The sequence below is a fragment of the Cyprinus carpio genome, chromosome A7 (genome assembly GCF_018340385.1).
Source record: "Cyprinus carpio isolate SPL01 chromosome A7, ASM1834038v1, whole genome shotgun sequence".
Taxonomy (NCBI): Eukaryota; Metazoa; Chordata; class Actinopteri; order Cypriniformes; family Cyprinidae; genus Cyprinus; species Cyprinus carpio.
Window position 1 is genome coordinate 5,127,203 of NC_056578.1, and position 14,062 is coordinate 5,141,264.

The window sequence follows — 14,062 nt, forward strand, 5'->3', positions numbered from 1 at the left end:
ACTTGTCAACTCGTAAATACAAACTTCCCAGGAGGACTTGAATGCACCATTAACCGATCGGTCATGCACATCCACATTTTTGTAGTTTTTTAAACACTTTTTATTTGTGTTTTTAGTTGTGAACTGAATCCAAAGTGCAATGGATTGTGGGTTATCTCCACACTTCCAAAATCTTCCTGAAATAATAGATCATCTGGGGACTTCTGGTATACTCTTTTAAACATGCTATGCTTTGGGAAAAACTTACAATATTTAAAATATTTAATTGTTGTTTTATAATAGTTGTTTTTGTTGCTTATGTGCAATGGATGAATAACAATTTATGTCCCGTGACGTGAATCATTTTATTCTACCGCATTCTGCACAAGAGTCTTGACCCACCATCCATACACCCATCAGTCTTGTGCCGTCACCACAACTCTGTTGCATCAGGTCCCGTGGGAGTGCAGGTCTCTACTTCTGAACCTTTTGCCACTTTTGTGCTCTACTTCGTCATTTTAAATTGTTGATTTGTATATTTTAATTAAGCATATATTTCATTAGTAGAGATGTATACGCATATGTGTGCAGCCATAGACTTTCTTCCAAATTTCACTGTGTTTGGCAAAAATTCAATGACAATAAAGACTTTCTGTTCTTTATTTTTACCTCAGAGCAACTTTTTTGAGGGAAGTACTTTTATTCTTTTGGGGAAACAGTGGTTGAGCCTCCTCAAGATCGCTAGTAGAGATTAACGTAACTGTTCACACGTAGTTGTTTTCTACTAGTAGTCCTTTAATTAACAGCATTACCACCATTTTGAAGCTACATACATATGGTATGACCATTTTAATTATAACATTGTACTAAAATGAATTATGGGACAGCTTAATCAAAGCACTTTGTGTTTGAGCCAAGACATGATCGAAGTGAGGTAACAAAGTATCATTTTGGTCACATGACAGCATCCATTTCCAAGCAATGCTCTGTAACACTATTTTGAAGCCTTAAAGTGTCGAAAAACCTCGACATGTGTCGACACTGCGTCGCGATCTACCTGTTCCCTAGTGTGTCTATATCCCAATACCGCAGTGCCTCGCTTGAGAAATGTTAAACGAATTCGTGATGGAATCGTGGAAGGAGTGTATCACTGGAGGGAGAAACACTATGTTTGTTTTTGACATCCTGCTGACTCTGTATAATGCATATTAAAGTAGTGTATTATAAGTTTCAGTGCTGCTTTGTTTCCCCCCACAGCGCTTACCAATGAAATAGGATGTCCGGTTCGTGAACTAAACATTCTTTTGAACCAGTTCAGCAAACCAGACTGATTGGTTCAAAACAGTCTCGCATCTCGAAGTTAGCACTGATCCACAATTTTCTAAAGTTTCTCACTTTCAGACATGACCTGACAGTCCCTACGACTAAAAATAAATCAATAGGCCTACCCCGGAGTAAATGTAACTCCAACAGCACTGAAACATGCTGTGCAGACTGGGAGAACCGATGAGCCCGAGCAGCTGATATACTGAGCATGCGTGGACTCTTGAATGAACGGTACTGCTACACCTACACGGTTCTCCGAAGTCAACAGTTCTCGAATCACCAGTTACAATGAACTGAGAACTCATTTCTCTCAGACACGTTCAACAATGAGAACCCAATGAGCTTTGAGAGATACTGAGCATGCATGAAGTTAGCAACTGTCATAGCTGTTTTTATTTCAGAAAACTCATGCTGTACTGATATTAATTTTATGAGCTTGAGTGAACCCAGGACTTGAACAACGGGGCCGAATTTGGATCAAATTAAGAGTTTGAGTTAATAACAGACAAAACTTACTGGAAAATGCAAATGCAAGAATTTAACATGATGCACCTGTCAACTGATTCAGGAAGCAAGAAACATGTGTACAATGTTCATTGTTATTACTATTACTACAATTATCGTGTCTGTATCTTCACATTTTGACCTTTATGAAGGTCTGGATTTTCTGTAAGGATATCTGTAAAAAGTTTGATGATAGTACTGTCAGTTCCTTCCTACATCCTTCTCACATCTTTAAGACATCTGCGTTTTGGCACATCGGTGCCGCAGTATTGGGTGCTTTTTGCAAAAACGTAAATGCATAGGAAACTTATCCAAGATGATGACGGTTGTTTATTTGTATTTAATCCTTAACATCTAATGACTTACATAATTAATTTATTATTTTAATTGCTTGTGTGAGATACATATTTTTATTTACCCAACTGACTGGCATTCGCGCGCCATTATCTATTTCTCATTGTACACATGTGGTCCTTTATCCCTGTGTTCACCAAACCCATCTCGGTGTTATTGCTAAAATGCTTTTATTTAGTTTCATATCTGACCATAAAACACAGTCCGCTTCAGTCTGACAACCGAGTGCTGGAAGGACGTTTTGAAAAAGAGCAGAGGATTTTGAGACTCTTCCAACCAAATCGTGGTGATGTAAGTCCTGTTTTAATTGATTAATTGATTGATTAATTGATTGATTGATTGTTTTGTTTTGGGTTTGTTTATTCATTCATTCATTCATTATAAGGATTTTTGACCCCGAGACTCAATATATATTATATTATTCTATATTATATATTAGAAATAGGTTTGTTAAGCTAATGAAGAGTTTAGTGTTATGCCTCCTGATTTGTTATTTTAGTTTTTTTTTTACATGTGTGAGAACATTTGCCATTCTCACGCTGGTTTTACCGGTGTGGTTTTATACATAGGAGATAAAAAAAAAAAATAAAAATAAAAATAAAGAAGTAAAGAGTAACATCTTTAAACAGGCCTGTATACTTTTGTGATTGGGAAATATACAGTTAGTTTCTCTTACGTGGCATGATTTGCTAGAAACACAGACAAACTTCCTATTGAAATGTTGTGCAATGTGTGACCCCCTTGATGCCAATCCATTGTGTAATGTGCACACAACAGCGCTTAGTGGTACACTGGACAGTCATGTTGTGTGAGAAAAACAGTGATCCAATGACTTTGAAAGTCAGGTAGTGAGTCCCTGGCATTAGTTTCTTCTTTTATTTCAGTTTATTTCATCAAAGGCTGCGGCTGGACGTCAGTTGTAGGGGAAATTGCTGTGTTGTAATATGAAACGTCTCAGTCTGTGGATTAAAATAACTGTATTGCAAAATACAAACAATAAACATGGTTTTGACATGTAGCAGGCAAGTGTCTGATCACTCAAAACTTTTTCAGTCAAAATCTAACCTAGTGGTCACCAACCTTTTTAAGTCTAAGATCCCTGACCTCTGCCTTTATGAAAGACAATATCTACCGGTAACACTTTCTATGAAGCCTGTATTTATATTACATTATAAGGGTATTCTTAAGGCATTATAATGAATGCATAATGTATATATATATAAACTTATATGTTGTACCATCTTTTGTATCAAATAATCATAACAATTATAATACATTATAATACTTATTTGTGGATATAACTTTTATGAGTATGGCTATTAATAACACAAAATGAACATGTTAAATCCACTTAAGTTATAATGAATTATAAGTCTCATATCTTGACATTATTTATTTAAGATCTGCACAGTATCTTACTGATATTACAATAAATAGTTAAGAGCAAATGTGCCATATTACACTTTCATCTGATCGAATGTCTGATGTTATGGCTGTTTGAGGAAAAGTTTTTTATATATATATATATTATTATTTTTATTATTACTGTTATTGTTGTTATAAGGCGGTCTTTGTCTGCTTTGAGTAAAGTAACAAGTTAATAATGGCAAGATATGAGACTTATAATGCATTATGGAAAATATAATACATTGTAACTTAAGTAGATGCATTGTTCATTGTGTGTCAGAAATCATCATACTCTTAAAAGCTATCACCACAAATAAGTCAAAATTATAATGCATTAAAACTGTTGTTATGATTACTGAGTGAGATGATACAACATAGTATCAGGTTTTTTATGATACATTATGCATTAATTATAATGGCTTAAGAATACTCTTATATTGTACTTTATAATCACGGGCTTCATAGAAGGTATTTACCGGGTCTAACTGACCAGGCTATCAAAAAGACAGCCCAGGCTTTGCTTTGATTTGGGGCTTTTTTGTTGTTGAGTAGGCACAATTAGTGATCACTGGTCACTTGAGTTTTTCATGGCCAATTCAGATTCCTTTTTTAAAGCAAATTTATTTGTTTATTTGCTCTTATAACATGCAAACTAAACATATCTTTCCCAATTTGAAAAATTTTTCAAGAACAAACCGCCTCAGCATTTTAAATCACGATTTCCACACAGCTTCTAATGCATGTAGTATTAGCAGTTTCTTTTCTGATTTGGAATTAGATTGTATTATTCCAATAATAAAGCACAAACAGAACAGTAATCTTTTGTGAAATTATGCTTTGTTATGAAATTTTTCATAATACATAATACCAGGACCTGCTAGAAAAACATATTTCCAAGATTTCGATTCAACATTTTATTTTGGAAAAATTCCGCCACGTACAAGTATGTCTAGCACATGGATCACCATTAGGATTCAAGCACCTTCAACCCATGAGCTGTTGTTTGTCTATAGAAAGGTTACTACAGTATTTAATGTGCGGCAATCTTGATGCTCAAACATGTTTTTTACTCCGCCTACCAGAATTAACCTATGCCTCAAGAAGGTTGGTGAGTTCAAACCCCGGCTGGACCCCGCCACTTCGTCCCCGTGAATCCGAAACAGCAATCCTACACGAGAATAAGGTATGCGTCGTTATGCAAATCTTCCCCTACTGACATAGAGATGTGAGGCGTGGTTAGAATAGTTTTTCAGATGGACGGTACGAGTCTCAACTTTTATAAGAATTCTCTTTGGATTTGAGACTTGTCGTTTGCAGACTTCACAGATTTCTTTTAGTCAACCAGAGCGTGTAACACGCCACAGTAGAAAGGAAATTGTAAAATCGCATCCTAATGTCCCCTTTAATATATCAAAAATGATCTTAAAACAGCTGAACTGTTTCCGTTTCCTCCCTAATGCTTCCTAATTTATCTATATTACCATATAAAAGGCAATGTCCACATTTTCTAGGTCTGAGATGAACAACACAAAGAAAAAACAGAAAAACTTTAGTGAGACCTGAAATCGAGGTCCTTCTGGCGTAGGGAGAGGTTCATGCAGTATGCGTTTTGGGCCGCTTTTCTTCCAGTGGATTTTCACACGGGGAAACAAAGTGCGGGGGACCATTTTTGTTTTTTGTTTTTTTTTAGGTTTATTAAAAGTGAGGGTGACATGTCAACCACCTCGTATTCCTAGACCCATGAACAAATCACATTCCCTCTTGTGACCCATGATTTGATAACCTTTGGTATAGGTCCCTAAGGACACATGTGATGGGAAAATAAGGTGATGGAAAAAATCGTGGGAAGATTATATTTATTTATTTTTTTTTTACGCTTTTGCGTTCTCTTGCAAAAAGTTGTCCATTCACCTAAAACACTTTCCCCTGAGAAACATTGTGTCAGCATGCAAAACTTAATTCTTTGTGAGCATTCTTTTGAGACTGAACACAAACTTTTCAGTGGTGAAAGCAAATATATTGTGAGTGTAAACTCAAAGTTTTTCAGGGTACTGCTAAACTTTTGTGACTTATCGAAATGCAAAATTTGTCAGGGGAACGCAAATAACTTTTTTCATTGTATATTAAAACTTTATTTAACAAGTGTTTAAGATAAGCGCATAGAGACACAGAGAAAGACAAGCAGACATACAATCTGAGAAACAAACAAAAAAAAACCTGAAAGATTTCCAACTAATTGCAAATGATGTAGGTAAATGTTAGAATAGTTCAACCAAATGATTAAACAAATCTCCATTTGTGGTTGAGACATTGTCCATGAAACCATCCAGTACCCCAAAAATTAAATAATAATTTACAATAAAATTACAGTACAATGACATAACAGGATAGTAAAATGTTATCAAGCTTGCCTAGTTATAAGACACTGAAAATGGGGATAAACGTTAACGTTGATAGTATAGTTAAATGAACATTATAACTCTTCAGAATCCTACAGAGAGTCTCCTGAATTATTTTCAATAATTTTTTCTTCATTGTCATTGATTAATCGTTTGTCCTTTCTGCACTTTTTCATTGTCCCGACTAAAAAAAATATCTAGTTTTGCCAGAACCTGCCTGAAGATAACTCGAGTGGTCTTTATTCTTCCTCTTCTATAACCGCTTTTCCTGTCTCCTCATTTCCTCCAGCGCGCGCACCCATTCTTCTTTCCCATGCCCTTTACCCTCTGGGGATAAGAATTCGAGATGCTGAGAGTGAGGGCAGATTCTGTTTTAATGCGATCTGAGACCAGATTCTGATAGTCCTGTAAGCATTGAAAGTAAGATTGACTCTTTGTCCCTCATATCCTGCAGAATCTCGGTCAAGTCTATCCTTGATAACTGAAAACGTCCTGGACCTCTTCTTCAGCGTTTTTCATATTCTTTGTATATCAAGATTGTCAAATTCTAATCTTTAGGGGTGGAGTTTGTTTTTGATGATTTATTTCTTGTTTTCTTATGACGTGTTTGCTTTGATGACACTTCCCTGTGCACACGGTGCAGGTAGCCATTTTTAATGATTTTCACATTTGCTGGGATCAGAAGCCCACCCAGCCCAAATCATGACAGTTTTCCTCACAGACTGTGCAGGTCGTGGCCGTTCCTGTGCTTCCATGATGCGTCCATCAATGGTCACCTTCAGTTTTTCACAGGTCTTTTTTAAGTTACAATGGTAAAGTTTGTACAACTCCTTCAATCTTTTCCTTGTTTTGGCGCACCATTGCCTCCTGAATCTGAAGTTGTTTTCTGGCCAATTTTTTGCTCCATCTCTTGAAATTCGCAGCTGTAAGTTGCAGATGGATGCTTCAAACTGAATTCGCTGCATCATGAACATCTGAAGTCCAACTCTAAACTTCTTCTGTTCTTTTCATGCAGAGAACTGAAAAAATTTTCTTCATCTCTTCCACAGCCTGTCCTTCCCAGGCATCTCTTTGAGCACGAAGAATAACGTCCTCCTCATTTTGACGTGCATCTGCCTGCCGGTTGTTGATAAGAATAGAACAGGTTGGCGCGCTTTTGTTCTCGTCTGCAGGGGACTTTAGCTTTATTATTATGGCGCCAAGGACGTTTTTTGGGTGGCAGACCATCAGAGTGTGTTATTAAAAACACAATGTTTGTTCCACAATGTCTTTACCAAAACAAAGACAGAACTGAAACTGAAAATGTAATGCTGTCTGTCTGAGAGACGATTCTTCGATGCTGATCAACACAAACACCACGGCGTCGACTTCACGAACTCCATCATTGCTTTGTGAAACAGAGTTGCTAAATTTTTCGGCAACTTCCAGATCTTTGTCCAGTCCTCTAGTGTCTCCGTAGCCTGGAGTATCAATGATGGTGAGAGATATGGGACTCTTTACACGAAAGACCTCATACATGGTGATTTCAGAGGTTTGTGATTCTGACATGATCTCTGGCTTCTTCTTCTGTTATTTCATACCAGATTTTCATTCTCAACTTCACTTTGAGTAAGTAGTTGACCATGCTGTTTGATGAGTCGTCTTAACCAGCACCCAGTTTTCTCCCTTCCAGCAAGACAAAATTTTGTTTGGTTTGCTACTGTCTTTCAATCCCATATAATCCCTTTTCTGGTGACTTTTCCATTATCATCAAGCACTTTTTTCAACTGTATAAGACGGTAAATCGTTTTGGAGAACCTTCATGAATCAGAGTTGGTTTTATGTGGGTGGAAGAATCGTGGCTGTCTGTAAAAGTAATGATGGAAGCAAATGTCAGACATTTTGTGTAGAATGAAAACCATCATTAAAACCCATTAAAATGCAGACATTTTGTGTTATATTTCATTAAAATAAAAAATATATATTTTTCTACAAATACAGTTGGCGTTTAAACATCTTCATATTTACCCTTAGTGCAGCATCCAATTGACACAAGGTTGAACTCCTTTGAAACTAACTTGTTGAGTTTTAATAATGTGGCGCACATACTGTATGTGAGATGCTGCAAAATGAATGAGACATGGTGCAAACAACAAATATGTGTTTTTTCTATCCCATGTCTAAGATAGAAAAACTGTTTAAAAGCAGTGCAATGGAATGCAAAAACGCATTCTGTTTGAACTTGCCATTCACGTTCACTTGAAATTTTTATTTATTTTCTTTTTATTATTATTATTTTCTTTTCATTTTTTTTGCAGTTAAAAAACCACAATATGCTTGGTCAGTGGTTGAAAACCCGCAAGGAGACGTCTTTTTTGAAACTTGTGAGGGATTCACTGTCCCAAAAGGATTTTTAGGCAGGTTTGTTCACCAGTGAGGAACAGTGAAGAAAAAATTATTTTGAGAGTGATTTTGTGCATCTCTGCGATGGGAACCATGAGTCGGCGATGATTTACAGACTGCCTGCTTCTTGAGGGGGTGTAGCTGGGTCATTTGCAATAGTCTAGCTGCAATGATCTAGAAGAGCATTGCAATAGTCTAATGGCCGAAAAGTTGTGCTGCATGTTCAGTGTTAGGAAAAGTTGTGTTGCCATGTTCAGTTAGATAAGGCCTAATCTTTTCTAATGTTGTGTGTAGCGCAAACCTACACGACGTGTTGTTTTTTTTGAAATATGACCTTTAAAGGTCAGCTGATCAACATCACTGTCCAAAATTCCTGGCCGCACATGATGGTATTATTTTTGATGAATCTAGCTGGATAGTAAGCTGGGTGCTGTATCTGATGGGGAGGCTGGGAAGATGAGAAATCTCAGTCTTTTGCCAGGTTAATCTACAGTTGGTGTTCTGTTCATCCATGTAGAAACGTTTCTTCAGGCAGTTCTGAGATTTGTGCAGGTACAGTTGGATCATCTGGTTTAAATACAGGTAGAGCTACATGTCATCCACATAGCAATGGTAGAAAGAAAAAAAAAAAAAAACCTTGCTTGTATGATTGGTCCCAGTGATATGTTTTATATAGAGAAAAAGAGGGGTCTAAAAACTGATCCCTGAGGAACCTTAGTGAGTGATATGTTTTATATAGAAAACCCCTCCTCCCCTATCATCTGTGAATGACCAACCTGTGATGTAATATTCAAACCAGTGAAGTGCATTTCCAGTGATGCCTAGTGACGAGAGGGTGGAAAGAAGATGGTGATGGTTAACAGTGTCAAAAGCAGCATCATAAATCTAGCAGACTGAGAAATGATGACTTGTACTCATCTCTTGCACTCTGTAGGGATTCAGTGACTGACAGCAACGGTGGTTTCATTTGAATGGCCCTCTTTTAAATACAGATTGGTTATTGTCCATCAGGTTTGTTCTATGAAAAGGAAGGAGGACACTTGTTTGAACACAATACATTTGAGTGATTTTGCTATGAAAGGAGGAAAGAGACACAGGCCTGTAGCTTTCAACAAGTGAGGTGTCCAGTGTAGTTTTCTGAGGCTGCTTGAATGTGGTGGGTAAAATTCCTGTGAGAAGAGAAATAGTCTAATAAAAATACTAGAATAGAAATAGACACTCATTACACTCTCAGCTTGTTCCCTACTGTCAGATACTATATTTCTCCTCTCAACGCACCACTCTGTCTGGCTTAAATTTCTTTCAATTAATTGTATTGTAATTGTGATTATTTGTTTGAAGGTTTGGCGGAGTGCATGCTCTTGTGGCCATATTTGTATCCCGATCCTGTCCATTCGGTTTTTGAACCGGTTTTGTTTATTTTTGTGTGCCTTTATGTTCATTAAATGAATAAGAATTTCACCTGCATTTGGCCACGAGACCCTGTTTGTTCTATGGTGCTGCCCTTATTGTACCATGACAGAATTCAGCCAGCAAACATGGGGCACACAGCAGTAAACTCTTCACATCATCTGTCAGGAGAGACACCCAGAGTATTGAGTGCATACGCCAGGGAATTCTTTGGAGTGGGCTCAACGGTCGATGATGGAGAAGACCTGCCTCATGATCATTCTCTTCTGGGGAGGCCTGGCCGAGCCCTTCAAGTCCCTGATGCCATACTGGGTCCCCGAGGAGTCGCTGGAGGGCTACAGTACCTCATGCCCATTCCTGGAGCGTCCCAGGCTAATACGCAGTGTGCAGGAACCACCCCGCTGATGTCAGTGCGAGCGGCCTGTTTCTGCTCGCAAAGCCCCTTAGGTGGTGGTGCCTGATCACGATCCTCCCGAGGTGGGGGGTGCCTGCTCACAATGCTCCCGAGGCGGTGGTGCCCGCTGATGTTCCCTCTGAGGTGACAAAGGTCGCTTTCAGGCCTTCCCAAGGTGGTGGAGCCTACTGATGTTCCCTTCGAGGGCAGCGGAGCTCCAAGCAGGTTCCAAGCAGTGGAACCCCTTCTAGTACTATCTCAGAGTTGGCAGAGCTCGCTTCAGACCTCCCTGAAGCAGCAGAGCCCGCTGATGTTCCCTTTGTTTGTGGCGGAGCTTGCTTCATGCCTTCCCGAAACAGCAGAGCCTGCTGATGTTCCCTCCGACACGGCAGAGCTCCGTTTCAGGACTTCCCAAGCAGCAGAACCCGCTAGTATTTTTTCTCCGAGGCAGTGGAGCTCCTTCAGACCTTCCTGAAGGGGCAGTGTTCACTCACAAGCTCCAGAAGCGGCGGTGTCTGCTCAAAGTTTCCCCGAGGTGGCGGTGTCTGCTCACAGTTCCCCCGAGACAGTGGTGTCTGCTCACAGTTTCCCCCGAGGTGGCGGTATCCACTAACAAAGCTTACCTGAAGCAGTGGTGTCTGCTCACAGTTCCCCCGAGGTGGCGGTTGTCTGCTCACAGTTCCACCGAGGGCGGCGGTGTCCACTCACAGTTTTCCCTCGAGGCGGCGGTGTCAGCTCACAGTTCCCCCGAGCCGCCAGTGTCTGCTCACAATTCCCCCGAGAAGGCGGTGTCCTCTCACATTTCCTCCGAGGCGGCAGTGTCCGTTCATAGAGCACCAGATGCGGTGGTGTCCGCTCACAATTCCCCCGAGGAGGCGGTGTCTGCTCACAGTTCCCCCTAGGTGCCGGTGTCAGCTCACAGTTCCTCCAAGTTAGTGGAGCTCACCTCTGGTCTTCCCAAAGCGGCAGTGCTCGCCTCTGGGGTTCCTGAAGTGGCGGAGCCCGCCATTGCCTATTCCAAGATGGCAGGTTCCTTTCTCTTAGACTTCCATTCACCAGACTCCATTCACCTGTTCACTCATTACACCCTCGGCTGTTCCCCATTGTCACAGACTATAAATTCTCCGCTCACTCACCAATCTGCCTGGCTGAATTAATTGTATTATAATTGTTATTATTTGTTTGAAGGTTTGGTGGATGCATGCTCTTGTTCTGTATTTATATCCTGATCCTGTCATTTGGTTTTGAACCGGCATTTGGACCCAGACCCCTGATTTTCTACAGTGCTCCCTCACTGTACTGTGACAGAATTCCGCCAACAAACATGGGTCCAGCAGGGAAACTCTTCAACATCCATCAGGGAGATGAGAGTATTGAGGAGTATGCCAGGGACTTCTTTGGAGTGGCTCATCAGTCGGCGATGGAGAAGACCTGCCTCATGGTTGTCTTCTGGGGAGGCCTGGCCCTGATGCCATACTGGGTCCCCGAGGAGTCACTGGAGGACTACATTAACCTGGCTTTGCATTTAAGCAGCTCACCCTTCAGGGTGAAGTTAGCTGCGGAGCCCACTCACAGTTCTCCCTAAGCGCCAATCCAAGGGGTGTCAGAGGACTCATCTGCCACACACAGTACCTCATGCCTGTTCCCGGAGCTTCCCCAGGCTGATATGCAGCATGCAGAAACACCCCACTGATGACAGTGTGAGTAGTGTGGTCTGCTTTCAAAGCCCCTGAGGCAGCGGTGCACCCGCTCACAATCCTCCCGAGGCAGGGGTGCCCACTCACAATGCTTCCGAGGCGACTTTGGTCTGCTCACAGTTCCCCCGAGGTTGTGATGTCAGGTCACAGTTCCTCCAAGGCAGCGGAGCTCACCTCTGGTCTTCATTAAATTAATAAGAAGTTTTTCACTTGTATTTGGTCCCAGACCCTGTTTTTTTACGGTGCTCCCTTACCGTACCGTGACAGATGTTGAAAGTGGATGAGAGTGAAAAAGAGAGGAAGTGGAATGTAGAAAAGATACTACTGTGCCTTGTGCCATGTGACGATGACTATAATTAAATGTATAATGCAATATCGTTGACGAATAAAAACGACCGACGTCACTTCCTCAAGTCCCACTCGCGGCATATTAAGAAGACGACAACAAAGTTGAGCGGGATTTATACTTTTATACTTGTCACGTTCACGAATGTACTATTCTTTGAAACGACAGGGGAACGACGAGGAGTAATTGTCCTCTAAAACCTTCGGAATCACCGGTGAGAAGTCGTCATTTGCCAGACACAAGTCTTGTGATGAATGAGTTGATGAATTAATCATTTCTGTATGTACAAACTTAAAACAATCTTAAACTATTGGCTGTATTACATATCAAACACAAGACAACTTTAAGCAAATAGTGTATAATTTTATATCTAAATGAATTCTAATTCTATTTTATACAATAAAAATAAAACGTACTTCAAATAAGAAGCCTTGGACAAACTATGCAAACATTTTCCATCAAAAAGCACCTGATGGAGTTTGAACTTCACATTAAACTGCTCATTTTTCACACAAACGGCGACACAGACGTGCATGTTTGGCTAAAATCACCCTGAACTCGTGCATGTTTCGGATGCGGAGCTATGCGGAAAGTTACAAAAAAATGCCGTGCACTCTGCCACGAGTGTCTTCTGTGTCTGGAATGGATGTATTCTTGAGTCTACAAGGTAACAATAATATAATCAGATAACCTTGTTTGAAATGGGTTTGGGCTAAAAGAAAATTTTGGTTTTGTCTATACTTCTAGGTACTTGTACTATATTGACTGGGTTAAATAGAATTGCATTACTAAAAAGAGACTAAGCAAGGCACCGAACCCCCAACTGCTCCCTGGGCGCCGCAGCATAAATGGCTGCCCACTGCTCCGGGGGGTTTTTTGGCAGTGTGTGTATGTGTTCACTGCTGTGTGTGTGCACTTTGGATGGGTTAAAAGCAGAGCGTGAATTCTGAGTATGGGTCACCATACTTTGCTGTATGTCACGTCACTTTCACTTTCACTAAAATACCATTTTCATTGACTAAAACTAGACTAAAATGTCATCAGTTTTCGTTGACTAAAACTAGACTAAAATGTCATCAGTTTTTCGTTGACTAAAACTAGACTAGACTAAAAAGAGTATGAACGTGACTAAAACTAATAAAAACTAAAATGACATCTTCACACAAAGACTAGACTAAGACTAAAATGAAAACAGGCCGCCAAAAACAACACTAGTTTCAAATTACATGTGTGACTATGCTGAATTTGTTTGTCTCTGACGTGGAACACTCAGTTATTTCCCATATAGATGCAGTAATGTACAGGAGGATAGAAATGCCATTCTGCTACAATGTGATTCGCAATTGCATTATTCTTTCTGAATTGGCTTCTAATTGTTTAATTATGTAATTGGCCTTATACCTGACAAAATAAAAATGTTATATTTGATTTATTCTGTACTTTCCTGCAATTATTATGACCAGTAGATCATGGGGAGTCTGATGTTACCTCAAATCTATGGCTAGGATAGAGCAAAATGAAGGCTCCTGGATGAATAAAGCAGTAGGCACGTCATCGGAGCCTTTTGATTTCTGTCTATCAGCAACTAAGCAAGTTGTATAGAAGTGACCTAACAAACCACACTTTTTGTGTTTTGAGCAAGCAGTAGGCAGCTGACTTAAAGGTATAGGTTAACCATGCACCCTCTGACTAAGTTCGGACTGGTGAATTTTTGATTGTGAGATCCACGTATATTATAATGGCCAACGTGAGACTTAAATGTGAAATTGGGTCCCCGATGAATGATCAATTGAAAGTATGGGATGTCTAGAATAGTCAAATATTTAAATTAATACATAACCATAATTGTTGATCAATTCTTAAT